The sequence below is a fragment of the Rhagoletis zephyria genome, unplaced genomic scaffold (assembly GCF_001687245.7).
Source record: "Rhagoletis zephyria isolate East Lansing unplaced genomic scaffold, Rhagoletis_zephyria_1.1 Rzeph_scaffold_03979, whole genome shotgun sequence".
Classification (NCBI taxonomy): Eukaryota; Metazoa; Arthropoda; class Insecta; order Diptera; family Tephritidae; genus Rhagoletis; species Rhagoletis zephyria.
In genome coordinates, this window is record NW_016161062.1 from 25,235 (window position 1) to 33,454 (window position 8,220).

Consider the following 8,220-nt stretch of genomic DNA (forward strand, 5'->3'; position numbering starts at 1 on the left):
AATCTATTAAATACATTCTAGCGTGTCTCAGTCCTTTACCCACAAAAGCGGCTATAACTTTTTTTTCTATTCAAAACAGGAAGTGTGGCACCTTTCTGAAATCTTTATTAAATGAGCAATTTTTTTATGTAATGTAAAGTTATAGCTCAGTACATTTTTTTCACCCGAGATAGTCAAAGTTGAGGAAGAAAATATCAAAAAGTTAAAAATCCAGAAATGGTCCTAATTTTATGATGGTTCCTTAATATATTTTAACTACATTGCATTTAAGTATGGAGAGGCAACTATCTGGAAGTATTTTACATAAAAAATTTACTAAGTATTGCCCGGTTTGTAGTTGCAGTTAAAGAAAACACATGAAAAGGCACGTTTTTTTTTTTAAATTCGAAAAAATGTAAATATTTCAAAAACGGTGACACTTTTACTTGAAAATTTTTTGTTTATCAGTGAGCTATGCAAGAACGTCTGTGCGTAAAATATGTATATGTATGATTTTTGTAAATTATGATGTTAGTTCTGCTCAAAAACACTGTGGATGGCGTAGCCGGAGTTATATGCTGTTTAGTTCTACTGCTATGGCTTCCCATCAGGGTTTTTCCCCAGTCTTGCCGCAAATCCCTTTAGCCAAGTCCCGATAGTCCTGCATACGCTGTACTAGCCGCCCAATTTGCTTTTTATTGCTAAACACTTTTGATCTGCAATCCATACTCATGTATACACAATTTTTTTACAGCTTTCGATCAGAATGTCCAGACTGGGCGATTTTGCGCCAACTTGGCGATTTTTTCCTTTCAAGTAAATTTTTTGTGCGCTATCATGTAAATGCGTCGAAACACGTGATAAGTAGGTTATGAAATTAGACCTTTAATTTTGATGTGGAACACTTTTTATTGTTATCGATTTTGTTGTAGCATATTGAACAATTGCCAATATTAAACACCCATTTGTGACAACTCGGCCGCTGTGGTGTAGTGGTAAGCAGTGCGCACTTCCACTCCGCAGCACCCGGGAAAAAAGGTTTTTTCTTAACAGCGGTCGTCCCTCGGCAGGCAATGGTAAACCTCCGAGTGTATTTCTGCCATGAAAAACAGCTTATCATAAAAATACAATCGCCGTTCGGAGTCGGCGTAAAACTGTAGGTCCCTCCGCTTTGTGTGACAATATCAAGGCGCACGTCACAAGTAGGAGGAGAAGCTCGGCCAACCACTAACATATGTGTAAGCGCCAATCTATTATTATTATTATTTGTGACAACTCACGCTGAATGTGAAATTTGCAATTTCGTTTGAGGAAATAGCTGATCTGGCCTTATTATAGCTTTTATTTTATATTTAGCGCCGAGCGCTGAAAAGCGGATTGTGTGATTAATCAACTAACTAGTGAGCCCGCACGGCGTTAAAACGCCCAAGATAGAATTTCCAAAACCTTCAAACTATTCCAAATATTAGCAAGGTATAAGCGATTCGAGTGTCATATTTCTTCTAAATCTGTGCAGCCGTTTCGCGTAGCAGGTTTTTAATATTATCAAATTTTAAATCACTCGATAAAAAGTTTCTAATTCCAAAAAAGGCAAGGTCTTTATTTTTCAGGTCATACAATTTATTCTCGGGTAAACTTCTACAAAGTTTAATTTGTGTTCGAAACGAATTTGGTTTAAATTCACTCGGAAGTGAATTGCGAAACCTATCTGAAAGCCTTTTCAAACCCATTTCGATTGATATCCATCCTTTAAAAATTCAATCAACTTATTTAATAATTTTAGTGCAGCTTATAGAATACGTGGCAACCCTCCTAAATATATTTAAGAAATAAAGCCTTTTCTATCCTAATACGATTGACACCCATATTTTAATAATACACTTGACTTTTTAAATAATTTGAATATTTGAACCGGTGGCAACCCTCTTAAAACACCTAAAAAATATTTATAGTGTTCAAGGTAAAAATGTCTTAACAAATTTTAAAACACATATTTGAATTAGGAAATTTCCCTAATTTAAGTTCAGTTGGATTTTTTAAACAGGTGGCAGCCCTCCTAAATATATTTCAGAAATAAAGCCTTTTCGAAATCATTTCGATGATAACCATCTTTTAATAATTCATCCAACTTCTTATATAATTTTAATGTCACTTTATAAGCACTTATCAAAAGTAGTTACGCGCTAAGATATTCTTAAATACTGTTCGTCTACCATTGCGATACATATTTTGAGGTGGGTTTTATCGAAGGCTGAGGTAACTCCGCCGCTCCAGGGTTGGGCGGAGGTCCCACTAACCCCCCACTGAATAAAATAAAACACAATTAGGGTGCTCACAGTTCTATATTATCTACTGTGTTGATTTTGCCACCTGGTAACTTTAAAACATTTTACCATGTGGTAACTTTGTTTGTTGTTGGTTCCCATACTAATTAGAGATAACACTTTTGGGCAAAATTACTCGACTTTGTCTCATGTTTTGTGTTAAACTGGCATCTATCGCTGCTTGTACATACATACATGAATTTCGCTTTGGGCGCAGCGCTGCTTGTACATAAGTTTCGTTTTGCACCTTCCTGAAGCTGGCAAAGGTTCTTTTTTTATTTTTGCGCTGTGCTAGTTGAGTATAAAAAAGAGAAGAGAGAATAGAGAGAAATATGTATGTGGTTTGTTGACGCTCTCTAAACACAAACGCGTGAAAGGCAAACGGTCTAGCAATGCGTGGTATTGTTGATCAACTTAATACTTTATCTAAACATAAGGGTTGCTCACAGTTCGTGTGTGTTATCTTGTTAAAGTTGCCACCTTTTAACTTTAGAAGTAAACTGTGAATACCCTAAATAATTTACTTTAGTGACGATAACGGTGATGGTGAGAGCAGTGACGGGTCGGTGATTAATGAAGGTGACAGTGAGAGCGGAGGGCGGTAGCGAGCGTAAGGATGGTAAACGCCCACAGCACTGGTGCTGCAGCCAATGCGAGCAGCGGTGTTGATTGTGACGGCAGTAGCAGCCCCTTGTAGTAGTGGTGATGGCCCTGCGGTGATGTTGACGGTGGCCCAAATAGTGGCGAGGGCGGTAGCGATCTCACCTAGTGGGGATGGTATCGATGGGCCCGTTTTGCTATGCCGGTGACTACGGCCCTGGATGGCGATGATGTGGGCGGTCCTTATAGACGGTGCTTAGCGGTCCTCGGTAGCGGTCTGGCCTAGGGCGGCAATGATGTCGGCGGCCCTCGATGATGACGAAGGCGGCCCTAATAGGTGGTGGCGGTGACAGCGGCCCTGTATGACGATAATTAGACTAGCGGTCCCATAAGGCGGCCCAGTGATCGCGAAGATCTGCTAGGCCTTGATAAATGACAACGGCCCTGGATATCAAAGGCACGGATAGCGGTCCTCGTTGGTGACGATCGGTGGCGGTTCTTCGCTGTAATCTTGGCCCAGGGGGCGGTAGTTGGTATTGGCGGTCCGAAACAGTCACCTACGGAAGCTGGTCGTTAGTATGTTCCCGAAAACTGTCGGCCCCTCTCGCAGGCAGAGCCAGGGGCGCTCAAGGTTACGCGGCCTAAGCCGTCTCGATTCGCCCCGTGCTTACCCATGGAGGTGGGACAGTATGTATTCAGTCGTGGCATTGTGAGGCGGTTTTACTCGCCGCACAATGCCCGCTCGCCACGCGGCAATCTAAAGGTCTGATTATGCATACTTTGCATAACTTCGCGCAGCCATTTGTACCAGTGCAATAAAAATTTAACTTAAAAAAATGTGAAGCAAAATCTAAACTAAACAGATCGTTAAGTTTTTAAAAGTTCTGCTAATTTCTGGGTAATGGAATACATACAAAATACATATAAAGATCATACGAAATTACAGTTTGAAGGTTATTCGAAGTTTTGAGAAGTTACGCGAAGTATGCATAATCAGACCACAAGTGGGCAGGAGGGTTAGTCTCCTGTCCACTCAGACCGGTTTTATGAAAATAGTGGGATTGGGGTCTGTGCGAGGGGTATTTCCCTTTCAAAGGCCCATTCAACCTCTCGGGCTTTCCCGTAGGAAGAACCAAGGGCGCTCAAGGTTACGCGGCCGAAGCCGCCTCGATGACTCCGTGCTTACCTCAGTATATCCAGTAAAAACACTGTGGTGAAGTCCTTTATGGGGATATAGTTTCCAGAGGTGAAGTTTTAGGTAGCACACAACTTCTTCGGCACCAATGAAAGAAACTTAAGAAATATTAAAAAAAAAACAAGTAAGAGCAGCGCTGTCTTCGGCTATGCCGAAGGCTTCATACCTTTCATGAACATCTGAAAACTTTATTTTAACAGATTACTGCATTTGAAAAAATGTATATATTCACAGCACACATAGATAGAGGAGTTACATATATATAAAATATCTTATCTAAACAATCAGAGGTATGGAAGATATACCTTATATAGCACCAATCAAAGTGATTTTCACTGTTAAGTGATCGGTATGTAAACCGGTAACACAATTTAATGGGTTTAGCTTCCTACATAAAGGAGATATATCGAAAAACTGGTATAGGAACAATCAATGGTATACGAGATAAGGCTTATAAGCATAGATTTTGACAATTTTCTCAGTAGACTTTGTATTATTATTTATACAATAGCTTACGAAATTTATCGGTGTTAGCTGTCCAAATAAATTAGTTTTACATTAAAACCCCATATCTGAACAATCAGTTATATGGAGGCAATATATAAGTTACAGTGACCCGATCTTTGTTAATTTTACTGTAAACTATCTGTTGATAATGAGTGAAAATAGTGCGAAATATCATGTTTCTAGCTGCATATATTTAGAAGATATAACAAAGAATCTCATATCTGAACAATCAGTTGTATGGGAGCTATATGTAAAAGTGACCCGATCATTGTTATTTTCACTGTAAGAATTCCGTTGATATTCGTTGGAAGTATTGCAAAATTTCATGATCCTAGCTGCATAAATCGAGGAGTCATAACGAAAATTCTCATAACTGAACAATCAGTTGAATGGGAGATATATGTTATAGTGACCCGATCTTTGTTATTTTCACTGTAAATATTCTGTTAATAATGAGTGAAAACGGTGAGAATTTTCATGTTCCTAGCTGCACAAATGGAGAAGTAATGGCAAAAAATCTCATATCTGAACAATCAGTTGTATGGGAGCTATATGTAAAAGTGACCCGATCTTTGTTATTTTCACTGTAAGAATTCTGTTGATAATCGTTGGAAGTATTGCAAAATTTCATGTTCCTAGCTGCATAAATCGAGGAGTCATAATGAAAATTCTCATAACTGAACAATCAGTTGAATGGGAGATATATGTTATAGTGACCCGATCTTTGTTATTTTCACTGTAAATATTCTGTTAATAATGAGTGAAAACGGTGAGAATTTTAATGTTCCTAGCTGCACAAATGGAGAAGTAATGGCAAAAAATCTCATATCTGAACAATCAGTTGTATGGAGGCTATAGGTTATAGCGACCCGATTTTCGCCATTTTCACTGAAAGTATTCTCTTGATAATGAGTGACAACAGTTCAAAATTTCATGTTACTATCTACTTAAATGGAGGAGTTATAACGAAAAATCTTATATCTGAACAATCAGTAGTACGGGAGCTATAGGTTATAGTGACCCGATCTTTGTAATTCTCCCTCTTAGTTCTCTGTTGATAATGGGTGGAAGTATTGCAAAATTTCATGTTCTTAGCTGCATAAATGGAGAAGTTATAACGAAAAATCTCATATCTGAACAATCAGTTATACCGGAGCTATATGTTATAGTGGTCCGATTCTTCCGGCTCCGACAAATGATTAATACATTATAAAAATACACCGACCTACCAAATTTCATCCGGATATCTCGAAAACTGAGAGACTAGATTGCATACAAACAGACGGACAGACAGACAGACAGACAGACAGACAGACGGACAGCTAAATCGACTCAGCTCGACGTTCTGATCATTTAAGTATACATTTTAATGGGTCTATCTCTTCTTATTCTGGTACTTGCAAACATCAGACCAAAGTTATAATACCATTTCATGCTCATGAAAGGTATAAAAATATGCATATAGTGAATTAATTTTTGAAAGAAATTCCATATAATGTATGTACTCTGATTATTTAATAATATTAAAAAATGTATTGGGACCACCGTTTAGTGTTATATTTGATACAAATTAATTTTGCTACTCGGGACGCCGTGCGCATTGCCACTGAATAATAGTTCCACTTAAAATTACATCCCTGACCCTTGTTCTTTCTGTATTGCATCGTGGTGAATTCACATTTCTCAGAAGTTTGACAACAAAACATAATGAAGGGAGTATTTTAGTTGCTAATTTTTGCGATATCAATTGTTTAATGTAAATTTTATGTCTTTTTGGGATATGTTGAGGCAACAAAAAAGGCGCAGTTGGAAAATGAAGTTATTAGTATGAAGTAGCAGCGCATGCACATTTGGAAAATTATGCCGATAAGCAAGATGGAATTTGGGAAAGTAAGTGCCTGGTTGCAGCATATCTATGTATTAAAAAAGTATTTAATTAAATGATATTGTGTTTAATAGAAATGTTATAAATCGAGTGGCGTTATTTAAGATGTGCTCCAAACATTTGGCGAACTTTTTTTTCGCCTTCTCAACGTGCTAAGTTACAAGTTAATATGACTGCCCCCACGGCCGTTAAGAAGCCAGTAGCAAAGGGCAAACAACCTTCCAGGAAGCTGCCTGCTGTCCCCGAGTCGAAGCTGAAGTTCAGCAAGAAGCAGGTCAGCAAACGAGCTGCCCTGATCAAGCGTAAACTAAAGCGCTCTGCTGGGATTGCACTCCGCAAACGTGAAAACTTGGTGTATGCTGAGAAATATCAAGCAAAATATCTCCGTGATTGACGCCGTCAGAATAAGTTGCGCCGTCTTGCAAAGAAACGCGGCCCATTCAACGTGCCTGCAGAAGACAAATTGGCTTTTGTGATCTGCATCCGCGGTATCAACAAAGTTGCCCTAAAAGTGCGTAAAGTTTTACTGTTGTTCCGTTTTCGCCACATTAACCACGGTTTGTTCAGCAAATTGAACCATTAATAGGTTGCCAAAAATAGCCCAGAAATCATTCCCGTACTCAACAAAATGGGTAATAGAGAGCAAAAATTGGAACATATTGGATCGTAAGTGTCTTCTTCTTCCCGCTACAAACAGCCCGGACTTTTTCTCCGGGTAAAAATGGATAAAATGTTAAAGTGCATATCAGCTGTTTTGTGTTTACATGTTGCCTGCATTTACTTGGTGCTGTTAAGGAATAGTGAATGGCCTGTTGGTGTATTTTCAATCTTTATATACTTAAAATCAAATTTAGAAACAAAAATTCAATTTCCAAAAGTTTACATTTAAGTGAAAAAAACAAAAACAACGCGATTCAGCTGTTTCTCAAATTCTGGGCACGAAATGTGGTTTTTTGCGTTCCCGTACTTCTGGATTATGTTCTATTTTTGAGAGCAAACTTTTCGCTTATGCTCTAATTACCGGATCCGGTCCGGATTGTTAGGGAAAGAACCTAATATGCTACGCAATGCCGAACCCTATATCACATGGGGTTATCCAAATCTTAAATCAGTTCGGAATTGATCTACAAACGTGGAATTGTCAAGCACAACCATCAATGTGTTCCAATCTCTTAAAAAATTTGTGATCAAACGCAAATTACGCAAAGCGCACGATATTCAGTGCGTTGATTATTTGGCGCACGAAATATTCACTGTTGGATCCCACTTCAAAAAAGCCTCCAACTTCCTGTGGCCATTAAGCTCAACACCAACCGGTGGCTGGCGCAAGAAGGCTAATCACTACGTTGAGGTTGGTGATTTCGGTAACCGTGAAGATAAGATCAACAAACTGCTGCGCAAGATGGTTTAAAGAAATTTTTTGGTGTACAAGGTGGAGTGTTTTTATTTCAAAAATATATAATAATAATAGAAAATAATGTTTTTTTTTGTAACTTTCTGACGGTCTAAACCGCAAATATGCCAAATGGACGGCAGCTTATTTATATTCACAATTCCTTGAATAATGCGAAATTCCATTGCCGTCTCTAAAGGCCATTTCAAAAGACTCCAATCCACAAATTAAATTATTTATTTTGGTTTTTAAGCTCATTAATGATGCACCCAGGGTTGCATTTACCGTCTATGAAAATGTTTCATGAAGCGTTCCAAAATTAGATCCGAACAACTAA

At 38.4% G+C, this 8,220-nt stretch overlaps 1 pseudogene; it reads left to right on the forward strand.

Annotated features, from left to right (window-relative positions):
• The first annotated feature begins 6,659 nt into the window (after window positions 1-6,659).
• On the forward strand, window positions 6,660-7,923 carry LOC108370050 (60S ribosomal protein L7-like; annotated as a pseudogene).
• The last annotated feature ends 297 nt before the right edge of the window (window positions 7,924-8,220 follow it).